We start from the raw sequence: 13,928 nt of genomic DNA on the forward strand, positions 1-13,928 counted from the left end.
ACTATAAGATGCTGTCCCTATAAAAGAATAATAACACTATAAAAATTTTTGCACTCAATAATTTAGAAGATATGGACAAATTATTCAAACACTATAAACAATCAAAAGACAACTAAGATAGAATAATCTTAAGTCTCTAATTTGAATTCATAATTTAAAATCACCAATCACTGGATAATTATAACATTCAAACGTTTAATACAAATTTTATACTGTCTTTCAGAAAATAGAAGAGGAGGAAATATTTCACATTTTGAGTACACATTATATGAGGTCAGTATCACAAAACCAAAGATTTTTTAAAAAAATAAACCAAAAATTAAAATTTTCTATTAACTTAAACTCAAAGCTCCTCAACAAAAGTATTAGCACATTAAACCTACAAATGTATAGTGGGGCGCCTGAGTGGCTTGGTCAGTTAAGCGTCCGACTTCGGCTCAGGTCATAATCTCACCGTCTGTGAGTTCGAGCCCCGAGTCGGGCTCTGTGCTGACCGCTCAGAGCCTAGAGCCTGTTTCAGATTCTGTGTCTCCCTCTCTCTCTGCCCCTCCCCTGTTCGTGCTCTGTCTCTCTCTGTCTCAAAAATAAATAAACGTTAAAAAAAATTAAAAAACAAAAACAAAAACCTACAAATGTATTGTATTAAATGCCATCACCAAGTAGAATTTATTCTAGGTATGCAAGGATAGTTCAACATTTGGAAAGGTATCCAAAAATCCATCATATAAACAGTCTGAAGCAGACAAAATCATTTGAACATCAATTGATGTATTATAATATATATATGTATATATATGCATTATAATAATGCAATAATATCCATTATTACAATAAAGAAATAGGAAAATTGACTTAACTTCTTTGAAAAGATTTATTTGTATTGAAAAGGAAGGTCTTACCTTAACAGATTGCTTGATAAAACTAAACACTATACATGTACTAACAATAATGCATAAAGTAAAGGACACTGAATGCCAATTAAGCAGCATTCAAAGACTTCTATGCTTCTGAAGAGAGTTAACCAAGAATTTGCAGTAACTCAAATTGCAGAAATTGAACACTTGGGTGAATTTTTACTTACTTAGAAATTCCAACAAGAAAAATGGAAGACTCTATTTGAAATCAACTGTGAGAAGAGCCTTTTTGCCACTGTTTTGAATTATTAGTTTCTCAACAGGAGAAAGTTTTATGTATTAGAGTTAGAGAGTTTTCTTAAATGTTATGAAAGAAAAAAAAATCAATGTTAAGCAAATGATGTCAGCACCTAACTCTTGCAACAGTGAAGTCTCTAATGATTTATTCATGTGTGGTTCCAAATTTGCTAATAATAAATGACATCACCACATTGGAGAAAAATGATATTCCCATTTCTCATCCACTTAATGTAAGAAAAATTCAAGGAAAGAAGGGGCTAAGTAACATGCAACAGCCACAAAAGTAGAGACCAAAAGCAGCAGAAATTAACCTAAAGCAATAGTGAATGCACACGATCACTAAGTGTTTATATTTCTATTATTATTTGTCAAAACAAAACAATTTTTGGAAGAGTGTCTTTCATTTGGATGGGAGAAGATTGTGAAAACATACTGTGACTTTCCTTTGGGGGAGAAAAAAAAATGAATGGATATCTCACAGGGGTTAGACCCTTTTATTTTTGGCCTCTTCTTGCTCAACTCTTTCCTAAATTCAACAGGAAAATTAGCCCGGTGTCAGTGCCAAGGAGGAATTCAATCTGACATTTTGTGACTAAATTTATAATCGTATAATACAAGACTGAAAGAAAAATGTGACATTATAACTGACAAAAGATTAACTAACTAACAGATTTCTATTAGGTCAGCAGGGGAAAAAAATGTGTGAAGATGCAAGCATATACAACTACATTCTATGTATCGGAGGCAAACAGCCTACCCAAGTGTTTTTCTCTTTATCAGTATAAAATTGCTACAGAACTAAATGATTTGCAGCTATTATTACAAATCAATTCATACTATATCATTACTTACACAATGGTGATAGATGGCTATGAAATGACTTTAAACATACAAATGGAACAAGACCATAGCTAAAACTACAAAATACATATTTGAATATTTTTTATCACAATGTCATTTTTATGGAACTTCAAAACTATACTGAGGTATCAAAAGCAGCTAGAGAAGTCTGGTGATACTACATAATTTGTTCATTGTTCATATTTTGTAGTTCAGATCACCCTGAGTGTATATTATGGATTAGATAATTATAAATTGCTATTTTATCTATTTAATAATTTTTAATGAATTGAGTATTATAAAGAAAACTACGACAAAGAATTTCCAAACAATGTGTAAAGTACCGAATTGTAACTTTGTATAATTTTGCTCAATGGCTAAGGAGAGAGAGTGTTTCAAATTAAAGCATTAAACCATAGCGTGCAATATTTATTATCTAAAAATATAAAGCCTTGGATTCTAATAGAATAGATGAGAAATGACACCTTGAGCTTTAAACTAGCTTCCACACAACAGCAAGTCACACAGAGATGCTTGACCTATTGTCTTATGCATTTGGGCAAGTTTTATACTTAGCTCACTACATCCATTATTTATTATTGTTATTATTGGTAGACTTGAGTAAATACATTTACTCCATCCTTAGCTTTTTCTTGGCTGTAGAGGCATAAATATTTAAAGTATAAAATACATAAGCTTTAAGGCTGCCATAAGTCCACAGCATAAATTACAAAATACGTTTCTGTCACTGAACACCTAGTTCTTTACGTCCATTAAAATTTACTGTTCATCTTAGACATTTTTATTTATAAGCTCTCGACTTAGGCAAAAAAGATATATTAAAGAAGAATGATAAAAAGGAATTCGTATGAGAAATATATAAAATATGAACACATTATATATTTACTTTTTAAAAGGAAGAAAAGAGAAGATAAGGAAGTATATAACCAATTGAGCATTAAGGCAGTATTCAATGTGGGTAACTCATACAGTATTCATGCTATGAAATTATACTTTTGGAGAAGCTTAATAGTTCTCGGGATAAAATGTGGGATAAATATTGTTGAAGAATATACCCATCTTGGCATTTTGAAATAACTTGATGAAACATACAAATTATTAAATTCATGTACATATTTATGTCAATTTCTGAACTTTTTATTCTCTCATTAATTTTTTGTTCTTATTTAGTGATTATGTGTGGCTGGGTTTCCAAGTATATTTCTTACTGCAACTGAGCAGATATTGCTGGTGTCCTGGATTGTATTTCTTTCCACAGTATCAGTCTGCCCTTTCTTGAGCAAAGAACTTGAGCAGTTCTGTCCAATTATCATGAAGTCCTGGAGGAAACAAGCTTACATGGACCACAACATCCTTGAAAATGGAAACCTATATTAGCTTTTCCTCTTTACCCATCCCCTTTCCCAATTCCTTTACCATTATTGCCTGGAATTGCCTTCCAAATAAAATACTTGGAACCAAGTCCTTGTCTTAGGCTCAGTTTTGTGGGAAACTCCAAATAAAACACTCTTTTTGTCTCCTTATAGAAACTAACAAATCGATAGATTTAAGGTCTAGTTGAATAGAATACTCTCACTTGTGTTAACTAGTAGGTTTCCTCTGTCTTCATTATCTTGATATCTGTATCATTAGCTACTCCTCTACCAACCAACATGGAGAGCTTCTTTCTCTCAGTTTCCTTTTTCTATCCTTAACTGCTTTTTACTGTCTCACCTGTTACTGGAGTGGTTATTAATGCTCAGTCCCCAGCTTTCTTTCATTAAATCATTTGCTTTAAGAATCCAATTTATTCTGAGGAAAGGAGAGAGGAAAGGAAATCCCTAACTGGTCTGTTTTCACCTTGTCTCACTCTATTTTTTCCTTACAGCAACCAAAGTGATTTATTTAAATTACGTATATATAGTTATGCTGATCTTTTCAAAATATTTGTATATTTTTCAACTTTGCTGACTTCCTTATTTAGTTGTACTCTCACAGAATACTATACTTTTTTTAAAGTTTATTTTATTTTTCAGAGAGAGCACAAGCGGGGCAGGGGCAGAGAGAAAGGGAGACAGAGGATCCGAAGCAGGCTCTGCACTGACAGCAGTTAGCCCAATGTGGGCCTCAAGCTCAGGAACTGTGACGTCATGACTGAGCCAAAGTCAGAGGCTCAGACAACTGAGCTACCAAGGCACTCCAATACTATACTTCTTTAAGTAAAATGTAGGATGGTTTAAATCACGATTTGACCAACTATTCATTTAATGATTTTCTTTCCTATTGAACAAGGGGTTACATAAAAATAGTTTAAGCATGTTAACAATGAGACAATCATTGATTCTAAAGGTTCAAAAGATAAAGTTATTGTAATCCTTTGCATGGCACAAATCATTAAAAATGTTACACAAACACAATAAAGCACTTCAGGCAATCTGCTGAATATCTTAAATCTTGTTTAAATCTTACAACAATGTTTTGAAGTGTTCACTCCACTGGAAGCTCCAACAGGCTAGGGTTTATTCTCTTCTTGTACCTTACAGCATCATCGGTCATAAGTTGAGAAGAGGGACTTCATAAATATTGGTTGAAACAAAAAGCATGAGCTAGATAATGTATTACTATTGTTGCTGCCCCAAGAAAGGCAGAAACTAACTCCAAAAGTTTATTTGAATTGGAGGTTGAGACTAATGATTACAAATACACCCAGGGAGCAGGAATGGACTTCTTATTATTTACATAATAAGGCTTTCTGAGGAGTGCAGGTTGGAAATGGCTGGAGGGAGGCAGAATGAGTTGGTTGGGACTTTACAATGGCTGTGGAGTGAAAAAAGAGAAAGGTTCCTGTGCACTGGCTGGATGTTTGTGAGGTCTGAACATAACACCAGGGCTAAGGAAGGGAGTTCACTGGCTCTCTTGTTAGTTGACCAACTTGTAGAAGAAGTGGGGAGAAGGGGCTTGAAAGCTGTCAGAATGTTTATTACAAAATGGATACTAAATAACATTTCTAACACTTTGTCACTGTAATGTAGGTAAATGTTTTTGTTACATTAAAAGAAAAAAAATGCTTAGTTGTGGTGAGGTCAAATAACTTGAAGATAGCTACACTGTGAATGGGTAGGTTTGCAGGCACTGATTCAGGTCACATAACTCTAAAGCCCATAGTTTTTTAACAAACGTGCTATCCTGATAAGCAATTGAGATGGCATTATATTACTCTTCACATCTATTTTACATTTCAGAGAATTTTGAAGGATGGAAGCAAATGAAGATGGTGACAAGAGAACACTAGGATAAATGGAGAAAGTATTAAGTAAAGTTGCAAGCTAATCTCACAAGGAAAAGTGAGCAAATAAATGATGTTAAATACATTGCAGAAGACAGTGTTTTCTCTTTAAGAAAGCAGTTTATTTTACTTGAAAGAGAAAACAGGCTTTTTGTTTAATTCAATCTATTAAACACTCATATTAACTACTGTCTCCTATTTGAACCCCATCAAAATACCACGAAGCAGTATTAAAAGATATATCCACAAGATCAAAGATTACAACACTGTATATGAAGCAGCAAAAGTTTGGAATCTGGAAAGGATATCATCTAATTTAGTCCATCATGGAGAATTGAAACAGTCTGCAGAGAAAAATCATGTAGCTAGCAAATTCTCCCTGCAGAGCCTACAAATATGAGGAATATGAGGCATCAGGTTTCTCTCAGGTGGTTTTCTTGGCTGGAGTGAAAAAACAGGAGGAATGGCACAAAATCTGACTAAGGATTCGTTTGACACCTCATCCTTGCTCCAAATTTATTTGCCCAGAGGGCTTTCCAAATCACCTCACCAAACTCACTCCGCCTGCCTCTACATGACTTCATTATGGCTTTCTGGGACAAACTTAATCAGAGAGTATCTGCATTCCAGGCAAGCTGAAAATGAAGATACTACTTAAAACCAGAGTGATTAAAAGAAACTATTTACCAAATGCTTTTCCTCTGGTAGTCTTCGAGAACAGCATTAACCAGGATTTTACTGTTTGAGGAGTTTGAAAGAGTCCTCTCTGCTCTTGGAGGAAGTGGTCAGCACAAGAGAAAAGACAGCCAGATCTCAGTATTTGGCCAACCACATCATCCTCACATTAAAGCACATACCCTGGCAACCATATTTCCTGCACATGAAGTTTCTAATCACCTTTTCACTCTCTAATGCAAAGAAATTAAAACCTCAGACACATTTGAAGAATGCCTTTGACTAAAAATTTAAAAATAAGAAAACTTTAAAACTCAAGATACACACCATTCAGGGAGAATATAAATATAAAATTTGAAAACAATAGTATTACTACCAAAACGAAATCAGAGAAAACATTCTGTTCATGAAATATTACTAGGGAAAAAAGGAAAACAATAAAACAAAAGCAATTTCAAAACTATACCACAGAGATGTAAAACATAAGCAAAATTTGGGGCACCTGGCTGGCTCAGTTGATGGAGGATGAGACTCTTGATCTCAGTGTCATGAGTTCAAGCCTCAAGTTTGGTGCAGAGATTATTGAAAAATAAGATATTTAAAAAAAATAAGAAAAATTTTAACAATAATGGAACTGTTGAAAGAGTCAACTGAGAACTCACAGAGTGGAATAAAAAGATACAGAGCTTCTGATTTCTGGTTCCATATGTAAGGAGCTTGGAAACCACAACCTCATTATAACAAGTAAAAAGTTAAAGGGACTGAAAAATCAACAACTCTTCTTAGATCCATGAGCGGAAGACATAGGGCAAACTGCTTCTTCCCAGAACAGAGAGAACTAAGCAAGCAGGGAGTCTTGGCTTACCTTAGCAGAGATTCAAAGGCAGGAAACACCACAGACAAAAGTGCAAAGGAAGGAAAATCTGAACTGTAATTGATGAATTGCTAGAGGCTCAATGCAGACAACTTTGAGAGTTAAAATTTTCAAGGAGATCCAGTCATAGGGGGCTCCACAATATTGTAAGCTTTAGCTTCAGGATCTTGACCAGTTTCCCACATTAAGTATTTGACAAAGAAGGAAAACAATATAGGTAAGAAACTCAAGTCTAAATAAAAAAAAAAAGCATCAAAGAAGGAAAAGTGAAGGTAAGATAAAAACATATTTTTCTTATTTTTAAAATGTTTATTTATTTATTTTGAGAGAGAGAGATTGAGCAGGGGTGGGGCAGAAAGAGAGGGAGAGAGAGAATCCCAAGCAGCCTCTGTGCTGTCAGCATAGAGCCTGATGCAGGGCTTGAACTCACAAACCATGAGATCATGACCTGAGCTGAAACCAAGAGTCAGAGGCTCAACCAGCTGTGCCACCCAGATGCCCTTATTTTTCTTACTTTTAATTGATCTGAAAGATAACAGTTTGTTCAAAATAATAATACCAACAATATATTTGATTATGAACACTCATTGTGTGTGTGTGTATGTATATATGTGTGTGTGTGTGTGTGTGTGTGCGCACGTATGCTTATGTATGCTTATAAACAAGTGAAATGAATGATAGCAATGATACAAGGGATTAAGGGGAGTAATAAATATTATTTGGTTTTTATAAAGTAGTCACACTACTCATAAAATAACATAGTGTTATTTGAAAGTGAACTCAGATTAGCTATAAATGTTGTCTATAAGAAATTCATTTTAGGAGTGCCTGGGTGGCTCAGTCAGTTAAGTGTCCAGCTTTTGAGTTAAACTCAGGTCATGATTTCATGGTTTATGGGTTTGAGCCCTGTGTTGGGCTCCAGGATGACAGCTCAGGGCCTGCTTGGGATTCTCTCTCTCCCTCTCTCTCCTGCTCCTCCCCCATCCGTGCTTGCTCTCTCTGTCTCTCTCTCAAAATAAATGAATAAAAACTTAAAAAAAGAAACCCACTTTAAATATATAATTACATAACCTTTAATTTAGATACATTAAATTACGTATATTTAATTTATATATACATTAAAAGTAAATGGATGGAGTATATATATATACATGCATATTTATTTGCTATTGTAAATATTTCTCCAAAAGAGAGATACAAATGGCCAACAGGAATATGAAAAGATGTTGAACATCAATAATCAGGAAAATAAAAATGAAAACCACATTAAAATAGACTTTGTACTTGCTAGTGTGACTATTATAAAAAAACAAAAGCTAACAAATGCTGTTGAGGATGTGGAAGAAAGGGAACCCTTGTAAACTTTTGATGAGAATGTATATTGGTAAAGCGAATAAGGAAAACAGTATGAAGACTGCTCAAAAAATTAAAAATAAAACTATCACATGACCCACCATTTCTACTTCAGGGTATTTCTGTTAAAGGAAATGAAATAATGATCTTGAAGATATATCTGAACTTTCATATTCATTGCAGTATTATTCACAATGGCCAAGATATGGCAATTATCTAAGTGCCCATTGATGGATGAATGAAATATATATATATATATATGTTTATATATATAATGGAATATTATTCAGACATAGAGAAGAAGAAAATCCTTCCATATGTGACAACATGAGTGGACCATGAGAGCATTATGCTAAGTGAAATAGGCCAGACTGAGAAAAATAAGTACTATATGATTTAGCGGTATGTGGAATCTTAAAAAAAACAAAAAGTCAAACTCAAAGATAGTGAAATGTTGGTTGCAGTAGCTGGGAGGTGGGAGAAATGAGGAACTGCAAATCAGAGCACAAACTATCAATTATAATGTACAGCATTATATTATAATAATATTATAATAAGCATTATAATACAGCATTATAATAAAAGTATTAACAATACTTTTTTTGTAGACTTGAAATATGCTGAGGGTAGATCTTAAGTATTCTAATAACATACACAAAAAGGTGATTTTGTGAGGTGGCAAGGTGTTAAGTAACTTTATAGTAGTACTCAGTTAACAGTTTATATATGTTTAATATCACGTTGTATACTCATTGTACACTAAAACATAATGTAATATGTCAATTATATCTCAATAAACCTGGGTGAGGGAAGAGAAGAACTCAGACCTCGAATAGCCAACACAATACTAAAAAAGAACATAGTTGGATGCTACCCAAATTCAAAGCCAGTTATAAAGCCAAAGTAATAATTTAAAAAAAAAATGTGGTAATGGCCAAAGAATAGACAAATGGATCAATGGAATCGAATAGAATAAATACTATCAGCTGATCTTGACAAAGGAACAAAGGCAATACAATGGATGAAAATCATCTCTTTAACAAATGGTGTGGTAACAACTGGACATTCACAAGCCAAAAACTGAACCTAGATACAAGTCTTCCATCCTCACAAGTAACTCAAAATAGATTGTAGACCTAAATGTAAAATACAAAACTGTAAAACTTCTAAAAAATAACATGTGAGGAAATCTACATGTCCCTGGGCCTAGTGATATCTGTTTAGATATAGTACCAAACACATTTTGATCCATTAAAGAAATAATTGATAACCTGGACTTCATTAATATTAAAAACTTCTGGTCTGCAAAAACAGTGTCACAAAAATAAGAGGAAGGCCACAGATTGGAAGAAAACATTTGCAAAAGATACATCTGACAAAGAACTGTTAACCAAAATATGCAGAGGACTCTGAAAACTCAACAATAAAAAAAATAATAACATGATTAAAAATGGGCCACAGGCCTTAACAGACACCTTATCAAATAAGATGCACAGACTGCAAATAATCACACAAAAAATACTAGATATCATATGTCATCAGGAAAAGGCAAATTAAAATAATGAGATACCACTACTTACCTATTAAAATGGCCAAAATGGGGGCGCCTGGGTGGCTCAGTCGGTTGAGCATCCGACTTCGGCTCAGGTCATGATCTCATAGTTCGTGGGTTCGAGCCCCGCGTCGGGCTCTGTGCTGACAGCTCAGAGCCTGGAGCCTGCTTCACATTCTGTGTCTCCCTCTCTCTCTGCCCCTTCCCTGCTCATGCTGTGTCTCTCTGTCTCAAAAATAAATAAACATTAAAAAAAATTAAAAAAAAATAAATTAAATAAAATGGCCAAAATGCAGAACACTGCCAAGTCCAAATGTTGGCAAGAATATGTGGTGATAGGAATCCTCATTCATTGCTGGAGGAAATGCAAAATGATATAGCCACCTTGCAGGTAGTTTGGTGGTTTCTGACAAAATTAAACATACAATTTAGTAATAGTCTTCCTTGGTATTTACTCACAGGAGTCAAAAACTGTGTCTACACAAATCCCCACAGACCAATGCTTGTGGCAATTTTATTCATAATTGCCCAAACTGGAAACAACCGAAATGTCCTTCAGAAAGTGAACGAATAAATAAGCTGTGGCATATCCAGACAATGCAATATTAATCAAAGGTAAAAATGAAATGAGCTATCAAATCACGAAAAAACATGAAAGAAATGTAAGTGCATATTACCATGTAAAAGATGCCATTGGAATAGGCTACATACTACATGATTCCAACTTCTGTGACATTCTGGAAAAAGCAAAGCTATGGAGACTAAAAAGTTCAGTGGTTTCCAGGGATGGTGGTGGAGAAGAAGATGAACACATAGGTATTGCACAAAGTTCTCAGTATACTATTATAATGAATGATGGAATATTTCATACATTTGTCCCAACCCACAGAATATACACACCCAGAGTGAACCCTAAGGTAAACTAGGAACTTTGGTTAACTATCATATTTCAATGTAGGTTTATCCTTTTTAAAAAAAAATTCATCATTTTGATTGATGTACTATTTCTGAGTGGTACTGATAATAAGGGAAGCTACCTATGTGTGAAAGCATAGCCTCATTGTGTTGTAAACTTAAAACTGCTTTGAAAAATAAAATATCTTAAGAAAAAAAGATTGAAAAGGTAACAAAAAGGTAAATAAAATAAAATCATAACATTATTCTTGCAATGTATATTTGAATAATATGAACTCTACAAAGGGAGAATGATAAAAAGATTCAAAATGGAGAAAAAATTAAAATTCCTATGTACTCCTCCTCAGAGTCCATGGTATGTTCAATTTATATTGGAACACCCTTAGTGTGGTAAAAAGACGTGGAGAAAGGGAACTAGTTTACAATATTGAAATTCAGTCTGTTTTTTTTCTATCTGATCTTCAGGCTGTGACCTTCACCAGTGTTTTTCCAGTGGTATAGCCAAGTTTTTCTTCTATAGACTTATTCATTTCTCTGGTTTCATGTTCTCAACATGTTTTTTTGATCTTTAACCATTGTTTACTTCATCTCCCCCAATCTTAGGTGAAACAAAAGGACTGAATGGGCTTGCCATGGGAGAAACTCCCTTTCTTCAGCTTGGATAAGTTTCTGGCAATTACCTTTAATTGGAGAATAGGTTGTTTTTTAATAGAGAATGTTCTGGGTGTATATCATAATGGTTACTTTCCCTTCCTCCTGCCAGATTCAATAGAGAATCTTTCTTAATCTTCTCCAAGAACCTTATGGGTTCTCTGGAGGTAAAGCCATGAAAGGGTGAAAAGCCTTCTCAAACTGTGACCTGCCCCCTCCTCAAGGAATTTTTCACCCTCTGGTTGTCCCCACTCAGCCTCTGTAATTCATCAAAATGACCACCTATCAATTGTTTATATCAATTTATGCCCCTCAGGAGATTATTTTCCAGGTCAACATGTCTCAACTGTGTCTCTAACGTGACTGTCTTTTCAGATTTCAAGGTAGCAGTTTCTCTCTAACCATTGTTGAAGGTTGGAGTTATCCGATGAGTCCAAGAAAAAGTCATCAATTTCAGTTTGCCCTTTTTTGTGTGTGTATGTGTTGTAAGATTGGGATATTGACTTCTGTTAAAATAAAATAAACTGAGCTACAATCAAATTTTCAAGAATTTATTTAAGTATACGTTCATTTGAGTTGGGTAGCTCCAAACCTACACTGGATAGGTGCAATTCCACTCACAGGAGTTAGGGTAGAGGCTTTTACAGAGAAGATGTGAAAAAGCAAGGACTTTATGTACTTGGTTGTTCTTAAGTTTCATTTTCTCATCTTCAAGTGCATTGACCCGTTGCTTAGGTTTTAGTTTGCTACAGAGACTACCAAGGTGTCAGAGCCATCTCAGTCTAATAGCCTCCTTGTTAAATTAACTTGAACACTCCAAGCTCTTTAAACTTCACAGATAAAGTCCTCTACATTGTTATTTAAAACATTTAATTGAGCTTTATTACATAATATTTATATTTTTCTTTAGCAAAATGAGGGTTTTTTAAATTTTTTTAATGTTTATTTATTTTTGAGAGAGAGAAACATAGCACAAGTGGGGAAGGGCTAGAGAGAATTTGAAGCAGGCTCCAGGCTTGGAGCTGTCAGCACAGAGCCCGATATGGGGCTTGAACTCACAAACTGCGAGATCATGATCTAAGCCTAAGTCAGACATGCAACCGACTGAGCCACCCAGGTGCTCCACAAAATGAGTTTTAGGCATATATTTTGTTAAGTGTTCTTATGAAGTATAGTAGACATTTATGTTTTATTCTCCTCATATAGTATACCTACTTATGTAATATTATAAATTAAGAAATTAAGACATGTAAATGCCTCTACTATTTTATTATCAACATTATCTTGTCAAGATCTATTGCCATAAAAATCTAAACTAGGAATAGGGAAAGGATTCTCTGAATCCCATAGGATGTTTATATGAATGGATATTGCAAGAACTATTCTTCGTCTTAAAATGAATGGAATGCACCTTAAATGCATGTATTAATTGTAGCCAAATATAAATCAGAACAGAATAATACCATGTAAATGTTTTCATTTAACTTCATAAAATGTGAAGACAATCTAAAGAGCTAAAGTAAATCTAAATAATGAAGAACACTTATTCCCTAAATGCCGAACATACTGTATTACAGTAAGAAAGAATCATTTTTGTTACTAAATAACTAATGATACTGTCTGAAATAATAAATTTCCAAGAAAACTCATCTTTCTCTTTTCAAATTAAGCATCAAGGGAAATGCAGTTAAATCAAAGCATTTATTACATTTGTTTAAACATTCATAATAGACCACAGATGGTTTAAAAACATCAGACCATTTACAAGTGTTCTATTTTACTAATTAGTAAATAAAAAACAAGAAAAATTATGCTATGTTCAGTTAACAGTAGATTTGCCTATTCATGAACATGTCAAAAAACAGTTTAACTAATTTAGATGAGAACAATTAAATACTTATGACGATTATATATCAACAATTGTTCCTTAAACATGAATTATTATATTTGATCAGCACTTTATTATGCAATTTTATTAAACTGAAGTTTGCATATTTTCAATATATGATAATTGGGGCAGAAGTTAAGGTCTAGATTTTCATTGAACTATTTGTGAACACATATTTGAGTGACACGGAAAGTGAACAAAATGCTTTAATTAATATCACATTCTGCTTAAATAAAACCATTAATAGGTAAATGGAAATTATAGCAAGTGAATGGCTCATTCTTTGCAAAATAAAGCAGCGCAATTCAAGCTATTAAAAACAATACCTATGTTTACTTTGTGTGTGTGTGGTATTTTCTGTTTACCTTTTGCTGTTCTTATAAATATTGCCCAGACAGAACTACCATAGGCATGGAGAAGCACATAAATATGGAGAATACTAATATATGCCAAGAAGCATTCACTGTTTGCTCAAAGAAGATTCAGATAGACGAGGTAAAATATGTATGAATAAATAAAAAACAAGAGTCAAGCAATCTTAGAGGTATGTATGCAGTTTGGTTTAAAAATAAATATAGGTATTATTAAAGTATAAATAAAAAGAATTATGTAAAAATGTTGCAAATGGCATTTGGAAACAGGAATGTACATTTGAGTCTATAGTTTTCTTCACTTGACTTTAAGCTGTCTGTAGACTGATATAATTGTAGCTTTTTAGTGGAGATTTTGGAATTAAAGAC

Source organism: Acinonyx jubatus, chromosome B1, assembly GCF_027475565.1.
Source record: "Acinonyx jubatus isolate Ajub_Pintada_27869175 chromosome B1, VMU_Ajub_asm_v1.0, whole genome shotgun sequence".
Classification (NCBI taxonomy): Eukaryota; Metazoa; Chordata; class Mammalia; order Carnivora; family Felidae; genus Acinonyx; species Acinonyx jubatus.